The following is a 16,246-nucleotide window of genomic DNA, read 5'->3' on the forward strand; positions in this document are numbered from 1 at the left end:
ATGATATCATCAGTAAGTTAGAGATCAGTGATGCGGTCATTAAAACAAGTAAAAATTTTCACATAAGTGGAAGGAAAGCTTTGTTGTTCCAGAACACAAAAGTGGTGAGAAAAGATTGCTTGACAATTACAGACCTATCTCTCGAATTTCTATAGTATCAAAAATTAATCTTTTTATGCAAGGTTTTGGTTGAAATGAAAAAGTTAGTGTCAAATGCGGGATTCGAACTCACGACCTTCGGCACAATACGCCGCTGCTCTACCACTTGAGCTATCGTCACTTCGATCCACTCAGACACCAATGGCAAAAAGGAGAGAAAATTCGAAAGGTTCGAGATTGGAAATTGGTATTCCAGTGGATCTCTGGTAAAGAAGTAATTTCAGGTTTTGGGTAGTGAAGGAACCAGTTTCCCTCAGCCTCTGATGAAGTCTTTGGAAAATCCGATCTGCTGGAACGTCTCGATGTGGAAATCGAGCTTGGTATTCTGCCCTTGCAGCAGTAGCATTACCGCTGCAGTAACCGTAAAAGAAATGCATATCGGCAAGACGTGCATTGGGAAAACAAAGACATAATTTACATCACCAACCTGAGGTCATTGTCAGCTGATAACAAAAAGCAAACTGATTGAATTGAACAATAACGAACTGACACGAAACTCAAGAGCCAGACGAATTTTCTGGAAAAATTGAGTGTGCCCCCTTTATCGACACCAGTTTTTTTTCCAACAAAATGCAAAAATTTGGGGCCTTCAATAAGCGCAATTGCAAAAGGTGGGTATGCAGCTAGAAACTAATTGAACGGAGGACTTTTGAGGCAATTTGCAAATATCCAGGAGTTTGTAGTTATTAACAGTTACCAATCCAACATTTACAAAATATTCTTAACTTCAAGGTTTTGTATTTTCTGAATTTTTCGTGCAGAATTTAACATAACATTTTAACAATAGCAAATTTAACGTTCTTTCAGGTGGCACAAACCAGATTTTTCTACAGTCAGTAATTTGATGTTTATAAGCAATTTAGTGGACCTAAGTCGAAAAATTAATAAAAAACCCAAACCTTAAATTACTTTTTTACCGTTGAGATTTGGACAGGGGTTTATAAGAAGGTTTTTGTTGCATATTGTGAGACGAAACGCTTGCTGAAATTTTCGACACTTATCGCCAGTCACCCTGTATAGTTTTTGTCCAAATATACCAGATTTGTTGCAGTAAAAACATTTGAAATTATATCTCGACGTTTTATACCGAGACGCTATATTTAGAGTTAATATAAAAAATAACACTTGGCAAGAAATTTTAAAACCGCTCTACATATTTTTTAGTGCTGCTGTTACTCTGTTTTTACAACTCACCTGTATATATTAGTATTGTAGATTATTCCATGGTTTACTTTCAGTGGAACCATTTAACCAAAAGAAGAAGTAAAAGATGGTTTTTGTTACATTTTGTCATACCAGTGACTGTGATACCAATGATATATATGCCTGGGAAGACTCGTACCCCATCGGTAAAAGGTCCGGGACTTGGTCGGTTCACGTGTCCTGCATAAATCTCTTGGAACTGTTCACAAACCCCAAGATTTTGAACCATTTAATCTTGGGGAGTGATTTGGTGATGTCCTCTCCTTCAAAGATTTCAAATCTAGACAGTGGCCCGTCAGGATGCATATCAGCGTCCTAATTCCCTTCCTTGAGTAGAGACTAGCCATTTCGATTCTGCTGGTTTGATCACATTAACAAACTCCTTCGATTGCCTGTGTGGGGGATAGATTACATTCCTTAAGGAATAGTTTCATACCCCAGTTTTTAACACTCTCTTTCGCTGTGCTCTTAGAGTGAGGTGATACCAGTTGTGGCCCGACCAACGAAGTATTAGAACCTTCTTTGGCCAGGCCATCCGCCTCTTCATCCCATGGGGTCCTCTATGTGCTGGTATCCAAATAAGGGTTACCTTGTTCTCAAACCTGGAAGAGATCCTATTGATAAGATCTACAGTTTCCTCCACCAGTCGTGAGGTTGACAAATATTTTTGTAATGACCTAAGACTAGCCTGACTGTCAGAAAAAATTCTAATATCCTTTCCCTTAATTTTATTTTCCATAAGTGTTCTACAACACACATCAATGGCCAATCCACCTGAAAAACAGAGGTGTTATTACCAGTGACTAAACCATAAGCTATAGTAGAATATAATAGAAGAGTTTATTGTTGTTACGTTCTAAAAGATAAATTTTCCATAAAAAAGAACAATTAACAATAAAATAATAATCAGTCTACCAAAGACAACCGTGCAAGGTTATGGACATGGAATATTGGTGAGCCTCGTCCTAGACAACCGAACATAATTCAGAAATAGAGCTTTTCTCTTGAAAACAAATAATGCTCGGATGTCTTACAAAATTTTTTACATCTAGTAAACCATCTGGAGAGAAAAAATTGTGAGAGGAAGTGAGAAGAGGTGAGAGGAAGTTAGAGGTTTCAAGGGGGGCACTCACCTTTCGTTTATCTGCTCAAAAACTGCGGTTTTCGCTTTTCGCCTCAGTTTCGTCAGATTTTTTTAGTTCACTCTTCACTATCGATAGGTTTGGTTCTAGATAAGTTTTAAAATAGATAAATTTCAATGGGTGACGGAAAAAGAATAACCGCAGTTTGTTGCATAATCGCAGCAGTCTTGCTAGAAGAACGACAAGGAAAATGAAACAACGCCGTGAACTTCGGCGCGGAGATTTGTATCCGCGAAGTTTTTCGTCGTGAAGACCCAGGTTGTATTAAACGCAATGGCAACGGAAGGTGCGTCTATCTCATCGCTAGGGCAATTGGCAACTTTGTCCGATCCGCAACCTCAGCCTGGTGAGGTAACACGTTGTAATTCTGGTTTTTAAACGACAGCCCCCGGATCAAACGAGGGAACCGCTGTTGCATCACTTCAGCAGACCGCAAATGCCCATGGGCAGGCATTGGAACCCGACCCGATTCTATTTCGATATGCGTCAGATTTCGACTTACAGTCCGAAGACAGAAAGAGCGGTGATGGAAGTCGTTAGGATGCCCCAAATACCGCAACTGAGAATTTTGAATGTTTAAATATTAGTATCAATTTCAACATTTGAAAAATGGCAAAAAGGAAGGCAAATCTGGAAGGTTGTAGGTTGAGGTGCCGAGTTGGTGTCCGAGTGGATCAAAGTCAGGAGAGCTCAAGTGTAGAGCAGCGGTGTATTAAGCCGAAGGTCGTTGGTTCGAATCCCTCTCGTGGCATTGATTTTTTCATTTCAACCAAGACCTTACAGACAAAGAACGATTAATTGAAAGAAGTAATTTGGTCAATCAGACCACTAAATATAATAGATTTAATAAGTAAAAGTATAATTTCACTTCTCTCTGTGGCCATTTCATATGTCGCCGAAAATCGAATCCTGATTTCACTACATTTGAAAAATGGAAAAGGAGGGAAAATCTGAAAGGTGTAGGTTGAGATGGGGAGTTGGTGTCCGAGTAGATCGAAGTCATGATAGCTCAAGTGTTAGAGCAGCGGCGTATGAGCAGCTCGTGGGTTCGAATCCCGCTCGTGACACTAACTTTTTCATTTTAACCAAAACCTTACATAAAAATGTTAATAAATTGAAAGAAGCTATTTTGAATATTTATTGTAATGAAATAATAAATATGAAAATGAAATATGAAATAAATTTTAAATTTCATAAGTAAAACGAAGTATTCCTTCACTAACTCTGTGGCCACTTCATATGTCGTCGAGAATCGAATTCTGATTACACGACATTTGAAAAATGGCAAAAAGGTGAGAAAATCTGAAATGTTGTAGGATGAAATGGGGTGACGGTGTCCGAGTAGATTGAAATCTGGATAGCTCAAGTGGTTAGAGCAGCGGTGTATTAAGCTGAAGGTCGTGGGTTCGAATCCCGCTCGTGACACTGACTTTTTCATTTCAACCAAGACCTTACATACAAAAAACAATTAATTGAAAGAAGTAACTTGGTCAATCAGACCACTAAATATAATGGATTATTATATATATATATATTTATGTTAATATAGTTTAAATATTATTATTCCTTTTAATAATTGGATCGACGTCCTTTTGAATGACTGGCGTTTGAAAATAGAGTTTTCTCCTTCTCTTGTGTGTAAATAGGATGATTTACATCTGTCTACCCCAGTACTAATTTTTGACTGTTCTGAGATCCAGTTTTGGACCTCCCCTCAGATCTGGCGTCTTTGAAGATGAACAGTACATCTTCAAACTGCACAACGGACCCAAGACTTAGTTTTCCCACAGTTTCTTCAACAGCGGTATTTGAGAAAAGCTGTACCGTGTCCCGGGATGGGGGCCCGGGGGTCGTTACGCCACACGGTCGTAATCGTAAGTCCATTTCCGTATCATCGTATCTCGGACCGTTATCTCCTGGTGACAGGACATCAGTCGGACGAAGAGGAAAGTGACGGCCGGCCGGTCATCCCGTTTAGAGAAAGAGAAAGAGCGCGAGTCCTTGGGTCGACTCGGACCCGTTACCCGCGATTGGACGTGGAGGAAAGTTAAAATACACGCGACCTTGGGCACAACCCCGATAAACACGCTTCCGGCGAATCTCCCAATCGAATCTCGAAACCCTTCTGAGTAGATTGCAACATGGCCCTTGGGAAAAGTGTCAAAACCAAACCGGTGGGTTGAAAGACACTACATTCAAACAGGTATATCCTTCGGAACATATGCAGTTGCAGCCAATACTGAACATATATAAAAATCTAACATAAACCATTAACTAATGTTTGTTAAATTATTTGTACGACAATGAGAAGCTGGATTGAACATTGCTAAACATTAGTTTCTGAGGATTGCAACATACTTACCCCGATAAACACGCATACTGGGACTACCGGTTGTACTAACCACTGACCTGTGATGAAAGACGCCACATGGCACTACCAGTTTTTGGAGTTTTGCGAAAGCAGTTTTATCACAATTCGCTAGCAAAGAGGCAACTATCACTGATAAACAATAGAAGAGTGATTAGTGCTTTCCTATAATTCTAGTAACTGTCGTATATCGTTTTATTATCCGAAACTAATTTTCCACCCTCTTTACTTCTCTTTGCACTTTTCAGTATTGCGATTTTAAAGTTAAAATATTCGAGCTTATAAATAGACAAGTAGAATTATCGAAATGCTGACGTAACTTTTCAATATGTCTAAAAACGACATTTTGCTTTTAAGAGGAATCGGCTTCCTTTCAGACTTTATCATTTATACTCGGTCTGTCAGGCCTGAAGACATAGAATACGTAATCTCATTTTTCCAAAATTCGAATTATGCAAGTGTGCAAGGAAAATTTCAATGTAAATACTTAATAAATAAAGGGGAGGTCGGTGGCCGCAACGGTTTAGGCGTTGACACGGCGCTCATCACTGTAAGGTAAAGGTCCCGGGTTCGAATCCAGCGGCCGGGCATTCTACCACGACATACAATTTTTTTTTTCAAAAACACCGGTACCCTGAGGGTTTATATGACCTCTGCTGTTGCGATCCATCAAGATATTTATCGATCTATCTGGCAGATGAATTTTTTAAAATTCTACGTTCGTTAAAATATAGATTTGATGAAATTCCGATCGATGGTTTGTAAAGTTTACCTCTTCGGCGGTGATTTTTTTTTTTTGAAATTTCTCCAGTCGGCTAGTTTAGAGAGCAGACCTAACTAGAAGCCAGAAAGCGTAAAGGCATTGCGAAAAGTTTCTACTTCTCCAGTTTTGAAGACCGAATTAGATCGCGAAAGACCGATCATTCTGATCTTTAGCCCCTGCGTCGTTCACCGATGTAGTTCTATGACGACTGCGGGAATCAACTGATATCCTTTATCTATTTATTTAGTATATCCCAAAATAAAAAAAGGTTCTTAAATTGAGAGGTTTTTTGAAATAGAACCGGTTTCGTTTAATTAGTTGGTTTCTTTTTTAATTGTTTTGCTAAGGAAATCACTCTTCGCTCTGACAGCTTCACGGTCCCGAATATTACGGATGTTTCAAAACGGTTCACCATCAGAACCGGAGTTGGTTCAATTTTAATTTTTCCTTAGAATTCTTAGAAAATTGTTTGATCTGGAAAATTTCTTTTGATAAGCTACGAGGAGAACATCTGCATGTTTAGAGCGAGCTCAAAGTTTATTTTAAAATACAAAAAGAAGGAGAAAACTTCACGAGTTTCAAACGTTCAAAACGGCTCATTCGTACGGTCATTATTCCAACCGAAAGTTCGTGCAAATCCGTCGGCCTTGGGCCAAAAAGAATTGTAACGAGGCTGACTAAAAGCAAGTTTTCCTCAAGACTTCGATGTATGAATTTAACCATCTCGATGTCTTGTCAGCCTGGCGGCGCGTCGCCGTGTACCGATTTGTTCTTTGTCGCGAAAAAGAAATCCAATTTTGGACCGAGATCGAAAAATTCGAAGTATACGTAAAAAAAAAAAAAAAAAAAAAAAATACAACAGCCCAACCGCAGACACTCCTCATCTCTTAACCTAAACAGTTGAGTCGACGGCCCAGTGGATGTTACGACACGGCGATTCGAAAGTCGATAGCTGTCGGCCCTGAGGAGTATCGTTGCTTACTGAAATACAACTTTGAGATAAAATTTAAGACAGGGTTTTGAAAATATTTCTATTGAAAATTAACCAATACGTTAATCGCTGTAAAAAAATTATGCTAACCAAAGATAGAAGCTTTTTAAATTTTCTACGTGAGTTAATTAACTAAGATAAACGATAACACATATAACGTGTACTAGACGTAGTATATACATATTTTAAAAAAACCCGGTACTATTATTATTTTTTAAATTTAAGTTCTGAAAGAATCTTTTTTTTTCATAATTATATTGTTCGCAAAAATGTATAGATTGGGATGAACAATTATTCCAATAGATTTTTTTTTTTAAATAAAAATAGTATTGACTGCCTTATCAAAACCTGCATAATTTTTGAACTACCTGCACAATGCAAGGGGCAAGTAAAACGATAGTCAAATTTGAATATGACGAGTAATTATTCACTAAGTAAGTCAAAAACTTACTTTTTGAAGTGAAATATGTATAATTTTCTGTCCTTTTTTATCAGTTTTTAGAGTTTTTAATTAAATTAATTTTATGGTAGATCGTGTATATATCCATATTTTTCGAATTTGCGCTGTTGAGTTAGAGCTACAAAATTTGAACATATCCAGGCTTTATCTATTATACAAATGTGGTCAAAAATATATCGCCCAAGTACAATTTATGTTATATAGTATTTTTTTTCCAATATCTTATATAAAATGAGAAAAATATAAGTTTAAGACAAAATTATGATTAATATGTGACTATATTTTAATATGAATAGTGAAATTTTGAATTTATTTAATAGATAATTTTACATACATTTTGTAAATAAGTGAAAAAAAAGAGGAAATGTCTAGGACATTATACATCCTTTTTGCAGAGGACTTAAATATATTTATAATTTTTGCTGATTTGGCCTAAAAAAATGTAACAGGGGTGAAAAATTATTATAAAAACCATTTGCAAATAGGAATAGTGTGTTTAAGATAGATCCCTTTTGAGAATTAGCAAAAACAAAAAATTCTCTATATTTAAAAAAAATAAATATTATAAATGATTATAAAATGGTGAATAATCAATTTGAGGTTTTTAAAAATTTGCGTTAAAATTTGTTTTAATATAATTTTTGCATGTTAAGCCGATTGCGTAAATTGTGCGAGGGGAAAACAATTAGTCGTGAATAATTTTATTTAAAAAAATATAAACTCACCGTCTTCATTGACAAGTAATCCAAAAGGAGTAAAAAAGTCCTAGCCTCCGCGCCGGCCACTGCACAAAACTTGACTGAGGCGACTCCCAGGGAATCGGCGTTCCCTCTACTCTGATTCCGCGTGTTGGTGGGAGGCCGGAGGAGGATGGACTCACTCCAGCTCCAAACGCGTTCCGGCTTCGCCGATGAGTGATCCCGGTTCCCGAGAAGCGAAGGTACGGCGAAAGAAAAACAAAAAGAACGGGGTGACGTGGTCGCTCGCGAGGGAATTCGCTCGCGGTGGAATTCTATTTTTTTCCTTTCCCGTGTAAGAAATAAACACATTGGCACATATCAAATTTTACCAGTTAAAGATACAACATAGAGCCAGTTGGCTAAATTTAATGAAATTCTTGATACTTATTTATGACTGACCGCTTCCGATTATTTTGATCTGTCTACACATTGTTTGTTCTATTCGATGTAGTCTTCAGTGAGAAGGTTCGTCGCTCCGCAATCCCCGTCATGAAATCTTACAACTTACAGCACATTTTTTGAAAATATTCTTAAGTTTTTAAACCGTTCTATGAGAGAAAATCTTTCTTGAAATCTGGTTCTAATCAATTTTTAACTGGCCAATCCTGTCCCTTTTTAGTAAAATGAATATACTATGATTATTCGGAAATCCTGAGGTGCGGTTTGGTGTGACGTAAGTTTCAAAAAAACATTTTCTTTATCGTGCCAACGTTTCGATCTTTATTGAGATCATCTTCAGAGCATGGGATTTACAAACATTGTTTAAATTCAACAAATACGTTTAAACAATGTTTGTAAATCCCAGGCTCTGAAGATGATCTGAGTAAAGATCGAAACGTTGGCACGATAAAGAAAATATTTTTCTGAAACCTACATCAAACCAGACCGCATCTCACGATTTCCGAATAATCATTGACTAACGGTCACTAATCATCACACATGAATATACTATGTGGTAATGTTTAGTGTTTATCTAGGGCCGACTTTCAACCTTGACAAGAAAAGGATTTTTAAACTAAAAGCATGTCTGTTTCAAGAAAGAATGAAAAATTTAAAGAATTCATTTGGTCATATTCATTATGTGTCTGGACAAGCCTGTTCATTTTTTTGTAACATAAGTACTGCTATTCGGATTTTCACCTCTAAGGACCTATACCTCAGGGAAGTTCACCTATATGCGAGTTGTAAGTATTGAAGTCCTAAGACTTAATTGTAATTAGGACTTTCAGCCCCAAGGGTTGAAACTCCCCAACGTGCTGACCCTAGGGTCTTCATCAGGGAGTTCAACCCTGGGTCGCTAGTATCCTCCTTAAGCCAGATGCCCAGCAGATCGAAGTTTCCCAACCAGGGGTTAGGCTTCGGACAGTTAGCTAATTTCAGCCACCAACGCGTGCAAAATACAATCTAGCCTAAAACTAACTTCTATAATACAGTCGCACAAATAAATACATTCACACCTATGTTCTTTATTCTGATTAGTCGCTAGAGTATTCGATATGCCTACATCGACCTACACGCAATATTAATAATCTAATCTAAATTTGAATCGATGGGGTACTTTTATAAATATTCCGCCTTCGTTCCTAAACCCACACACACACACACACACACACACACACACACACACACACGCACACACACGCACACACACACACACAAAGCTGGAGGGGCGATGGTGCCACCATATTTCACTGTCAACCCCTCTGATATTACTATTGTTTATCGTAATACGTATTGCCCAATATATCTTTGGGTTCCCTGTTCCGATTTATGGAGTAAACAGGTTTGCGTTGAGAGTGAATGTATTTATTGGCGTGAATGTCAATTCTTTGCTAGATTATCGATATAAATATGGGAAAAGTTTTTTTGGAAGTGAACGTTTGTGCTGTGTAAAAATCTGCAAAGAGGGATAGGATACTTCTACACGCAGACTGCAGAACATCAGAAAAGCTTTGTTTACATTAGGTAGATTGGGGATGAGGCCAGGAAGGCAGTATCAACATTTATTTTCTTTAAAAACGATTTTTTCGAAGTCCTGATTAAGGTGATATATTGATTCTGCTGAAAGCTCGACAAGAAAATAAATGTTGTTTCTGTCTTCCTTGCCTCATCATCAATCTAAATAATGAAAAGAAAAATATTTAAACTGAGAAGGCTGAGGCTTGAGGGAGAAACAATGCCTCTAGTGCCAGTAAAATAATTCAATTGATAAAAGAACAAAAAAAGACTCACACTATAAACCAACAACAACAAAAAAAAAGGATGAAGTTCAACAGAAAGTACAAATGTGTGATTCTTAGTGACCTGTTGTTTCATAATTTGTTGATGTGAGGAGTGGTCATGAATGAGTTAGTTTAGAAAAACACCTTTTTCATTTTTTTGCCAACGTTTCGACCGTTATTCAGGTCATCTTCAGTGCATAAAGTGTGATGCTATTCTAGTGGTGTAGTACAAACAATCCCGACGTTTAAATCTTATCCAATCTACAAAAAAAGGAAATTTTGACTCGCGAACGTCACTATCTGTCCTGTTAATCGAAAGGCAATGTGATATTATATAAAGGAACAGTATTTTCGGTGGTCTTGTCCTGACGGAAGGGCTCTGAAAGGCGTAACCACCCTCGGTCCTTCCGGTTTCACCCCCTCTCGTCACGTTTCATTTAGTATTAAAAAAAATATCCTTAAAAACATTTTGGAGGATTGCCTTTATATTGGGGCTTAGTTCGATAAACCAGTTCAAGAAAATCTCCCAATTATGACGAAGTATGACATTTAAATATTGCTTGAGATATATTTATAAAGTAATATACATACAATGGTTATATACATATATTATGTATTTATTAGTTTTTGTAGTTAATACTAGAGGTATTATTTAATTATTGCACTATACAACTGTATATTTTATTTAGCAAAAGCATATCACAGTTTATAATATTCTCACAGAACCAGAATTCTGGTTGGATTCCAGACAGGGCATTCATTTCAACCAAGACCTTTTACACAAAGAATTTTTATTAGAAATGATAAATGATGGAGTGAGTGTGGTGTTCAATACTTTTTAAAAGAATAGTTCCTACTCACAGTAAGTTGTTTTGCAACGATCCGGATTTCGAGCCTTTTAGCTCATCATCAGGTTGAAGAAGTCCTTCAACCTGATGATGAGCTAAAAAGCTCGAAATCCGGATCGTTGCAAACCAACTTACTGTGAGTAGGAACTATCCTTTTAAAAAGTAAAGAATTGTTATTAGTATTACACTAATGACCACTTGACCCGGGTATGGGTCCCTTGGACATAGTTGGCCAAAGAGGGGGCCTACATGGACTCACTGGTTCCTGAACCCTACTGTGGCTTAGCATCCTGCCACAAAAGAGGATACATCTTAAAATGGATCCTTAATGAGGCCAAAACCTGGTGGTGCAAAACCACAGGTATGAGGCACCGGAAGACCTTCGTAGAAGGAATATCCGCAAAACTTACAAAAGAATTACTGGATGGCAACCGCAACCGATCCAGGATTCAGTTGGACTCCTGACAGAGCACAAGACTAGAGGATCTTTAGCGTCCGCACCTGGCCTATTAGGCCTATGAGGCCATAACCTGGTGGTGCCAAACCACAGGTATGAGGCATGGGAAGAGTTCATAGAAGAACCATCCGCAAAACTTACAAAAGAATTACTGGAAGGCAACGCAACCGAACCAGGATTCTGGTTGGACTCCTGACAGATCATTGCCAGTTAAGAAAGCATATGCACCGAGAGTTCTGACAGAAGAAAAAATGCACAGATACTGCTAGGAAGAAGAGGTGACCACAGAAAACGTTTTATGTTTTTGTGAGGGCTATGTAGGTGTAGATTTTTGAAAGTAGGAGAGAAAAACCACAAGCAGATCCTACACCAGGGAGGTATAAGGCTGTAGAGATCGATTAACAAGTTGAAGCTGGCCAGTGAGGTATAAAAATAATTGAGCACATCTACTGAAGTGAAGAAGGCCTTATGGCTGCTACTTTTATCTTTATCCTATCCTATTCTAACGATGACGTTTCGAACGTTATTCCTTTCTAGGTTAGGACTATTTCAAATAATTGTCGACTTAGGTGTCCACGCGAGAGCTGTGGAAATTTGAGCAGTTTAAGGTATTCGGTGGGCAAAAAAACGTAGATGATCTCTGCAGAGTCTGGTTGAGATTATAAGTGATCTTCACAATTATCTTCCTGTTTTTGGCCGAACCAAGGCAGATCCAGGTTGGTCATCAGGGGAAGACCTAAAAACTTCCCAATCGAGGTAAAACTCTACACATCGTTTTTCGGCCCAATGCAATACTTTCCACTCTTTTAAAGAGAAAAACTGAAAAACTAAATTGATTTAAAAGTTTCTATACTTTAATTTCAAAAAGGAACATATTTTTCATATCTTTTCCAAATGTTTTTTCGTCATAGCCTGCAATGTAAATGTTTTTATTCACCAACATTAACAAATATAAAAAATTAATTACCAACTTTGAAGTCATCACAGCGAGAGATCGCATAAGAAGATTAGAAACAGAAATCAGAAAAGCACCAGAAGAAAATGTCTAATCACGAAAAAATCATGGTCTGAAATGTAATTTTTTAGCACAAAACATAACGAACAAAAAAAAACCGTCACGGCAGAAAGGAGTGAGAGGTAGATTTCTTTCTTTCGCGGAATCAATCCAGCTGTGCTAAAAATTTGCTACTTTAAAAATTATAGCATAATATGAAAACCATGGGTGTTTATTATTATTTATTTTACACAAGACGTAACATCATAAACATATTGCAATAGGATAAAAAAAATTAATCAATTGTTTTATTTCTTATTAATAGCTAGCGTTAAATTAAATTAGATTCGGGCCATTTTTTTCCTAGACCACTGAAAATAATGAAAATAAAATAATGGTTAACTAATTAATTACCTAACTTGAAATTTTATTTAAGCTAATTAATTAATTATTTTTTTGAGTTACTTCACTTTTTGGTAACAATGGGAGATTTACGGAAAAAGAGATGTGGTGGCCACGCCATTTTTTAAAAAATAATTTACACAATTTTAAGCACTTTTGCTTTGTACCGTGATTTCTCGGTTAAATTTAAAAGAAATCTTGGCATATTTGTAACAAAAAATTAGGAAATGACTACGGTTTCATTTTATTATAAAAAAAAGAAATTCATTTGATTTTTTAAACGAAAGAAATTAGGTCTGAAAATACCGTATTTGGGAAAGAAATCCCGATTAAAAATGGGATTTTTCCAAATTATGGTAATATTTAAAATACTGCTTGGTTTTGAGCCAAACTGGGCATAAAAGTTACAGGGAAAATCAAGCTCAAAATCGGTTCCAAAAATGTGAATATTCAATAGTAAGGGGTGTAGCGAGGAGGGACTGAAGTTAAACAAACCGAGCTGGGAAAAAACGCAAAAATGGCAAAAAATTTCATTGAAATTTTTCTTTCATCGCCTATAACTCTGCGACCCCCAGTCGATTTGGTTGAAAAACCATCCCAACGGTCCTTACAGGATTCTTTACCACCCTGCCAAATTTCATTGGTATGCGATCAAAAATGCGGCTACTAGAAAGCCCTAGATTTTTGAAAGAAATCTGTCTAAAATTACATATCAACTTATAGGTTTCTTGATATAAAATCAAGGTTTTATAATTCTGAAATATAAGCCTCTTCGCTTAATTAAGGCTAAACTAAGACATATAATATACAACATCTTCACTTGTTGGGGGGGGGTTAATTTCCCATTTACACCCCCTTGGATCAGCCACTGGACCGAACGCTTGTTTCTGTTGTCTTGCTCTTTGGGAAACCTAAACGTGCTGTTTTTAAGTGGTGGTATTGACGTAAATTACAGTCTGTTAATCTTGTTTCACATTGTCAGTAGTTAACTTCTATTGTATTTATATTATTGCGCTATAAATAATTTTTTTAACTCTCGTGTCACCTGTCGTCGTTCTAGTAAGAAAATTCAAAATTCAAGGCGGTTTTTTTCGGCTGAAACCGTTTCGCGGACGGTAGCGTGAAATCAAAGGGCGTCGGTTTTTGCCTTTCGGATTATTTACAATATAACTTTTTTTCCTCTGCTCCTCAGTCCATTGAGAATTTCCTGGTACGTGAAACATCGCCTCCCGTAGCTTTTTCAACGGAGCTTAAGAAACGGAAAAACGACCTTGTTCTGTTTGGGGTCGAGGCGGGTCTCGACGGGCGGAGAAGCGCCCCCGTGCATCTGCCTCCGAAGAGGAAACGACCCAAATCCGGAACAAATCCGTTTCTCACGCTTTTCACGACAATTAGCCTTTCTTCATTTCTCGCCATTTGGCTCAACGGTCGCCAACTTTTTTACATCGGGTCACTATCGGACATTCCGGATATCGGTGACGGCCGTTCGGGGATCATCAGATTGTCCTGACTATTGTCCTACGGATTAAGGAATCCCTATAAGAACCACGGTTTAGTCACCAACATTTTTTCAATCAAAATTCATTGTTTTTACTGAATTGTGGTGTCTTGTTCTTAAATACAAATGGATGACGAAAACCTGATGAGCTAGGGACAGAGAAAACTGTATTATGAAAAAAGTTTCCACCTCGAAAATGTAGGTTTTCAAAAGCTCGTGGAATTTCGGTTGGAACGTCATTCAAAAGAGGATTGAAACTGTCATGTTTTTTAATGGAATTGTGGAATAGCATAAATCATGTAATCGACATGGGCAGGATAAGGTTGAATTATCCTGTTATAAATCCCGAAATTTTGACCAAGTATACCAAACTCTCAACATAACGTCGAGCTAGGGTCAGATGTTGGTTAAAGAGTTTTTTAGAATTAAGCCGGGAATGCACTTACCCGATGCAACGCTATGCGACGCTACCCGATGCTACCCGACACAAATCCAAAGTCCAATTTTCCGTAAGATTGTATTAACTCCGTGCACATCTGCCCGATGCCAAGCAACGCTACCCTACTTTACGCTTTGCGATCCGCACTGTCCAGATTTTCGTCGGGTAGCATCGAGTACAGTCGAAGACAAAAGAACCGGACACTCATATTTTTATTCAAACTACAACTATTATTGTCGTTATATTAATTACAATGTACTTTTTTTAATATAAAGCAAATTAACCGAGATCAAAAATTCATTAGTTTTGATGTAAAAAAGTTAATTTTAATGGCTTGGAAGAAAATTGATCAAAACACCGGAATATCATTTTTTGATATAATGAATTTAACTAACAATTTATTACACGGTTTTGCTCATAAAATTTAACTAACAATTTATTTCATGGTTTTGCTCATAAAATTTAACTAACAATTTATTTCATGGTTTTACTCATAAAATTTAAGTAAAATTTATTACACGGTTTTGCTCATAAAATTTAACTAACAATTTATTTCATGGTTTTACTCATAAAATTTAAGTAACAATTTATTACACGGTTTTGCTCATAAAATTACACCATTTTCGTCGAGTAGCGTCAGAACAGGACATTCATATTTTTTGTAGTTTATTTCGAAATAATTATATGTAATTTTGTCGTTATATTAACTACAACATTCCTATTTTAATGTAAACTAAATTAAACGAGATCAAAAATTCATAAGTTTTTATAAAAATTATTTAATTGTGATGGTTAGGAAGAAAATTTTGTCAAAACACAGGGATAACGTTATTTAAAACAATTAAGTTTAACAAACAATTTATTACATGGTTGTGCTCATAAAATTTAATTAACAATTTATTACATGGTTTTGCTCAAAATAGTGAGAGAAATAATCGAGAAGAAAAGAGGCGCTTTGTGATACACGCTGTGACCGTACGTGGCGTGCGCTTGACGTCGCATAGATGTGCACACCCTACCAAAACGTGACAAGGCGTCCGGTAGCATCGGTAGCGTCGCATAGCGTTGATCGGGTTAGTGTGTTCCCCGCTTTATCATCGATCTTGAGGGTAGGGTTTCACTAAATACCTCTTCAAAGCTTCATCCCCTACTATAACGAACGTTGATAGCAATAAGTCCCTGGAAGGGTACAACGGGTAAGTTCAGATTTCCGTTTTGTAATGCTTTACCCAGGTCCGAGGTGGATACCCCATCACTGTTTTTCCATAACCTCCTACGTCAACTACTATAAAGTTGTAGTGTGAGTCTGCTATAAGGAGGAGTACAACTGAAAATGTTTTTTTGTAGTTATAAAATAAAGATCCATTTTTTCTTCCTTTTCTCCTCCTCCGCCAACAAAACTGCTATAGTAGCCAAATCTTCAATCGAAAAATGAAAATGCGCCATGCTTGCAACAACGCAACTTGATTACTAACTGAACAGACAAAGTATAAATTTAAGACTCGGCTCGTTCTCATCCCGAGCCTGTATAAATCAACTTGTAGTCGGTGACAACCTGTC

General features: G+C 37.1%; 1 protein-coding gene across 1 annotated transcript in view; it reads right to left on the minus strand.

Moving 5' to 3' along the window:
- Positions 1-7,988, minus strand: part of LOC106667600 — a 50,093-nt gene extending 42,105 nt beyond the window's left edge. The window contains exon 1 of the mRNA XM_014395648.2: positions 7,812-7,988. The gene's annotated coding sequence lies outside the window, so the exon portion shown is untranslated. The remainder of the gene's footprint in view (positions 1-7,811) is intronic.
- Positions 7,989-16,246: the final 8,258 nt, after the last annotated feature.

Source organism: Cimex lectularius, unplaced genomic scaffold (genome assembly GCF_000648675.2).
Source record: "Cimex lectularius strain Harlan isolate CLEC.00 unplaced genomic scaffold, Clec_2.1 scaffold202, whole genome shotgun sequence".
Classification (NCBI taxonomy): domain Eukaryota; kingdom Metazoa; phylum Arthropoda; class Insecta; order Hemiptera; family Cimicidae; genus Cimex; species Cimex lectularius.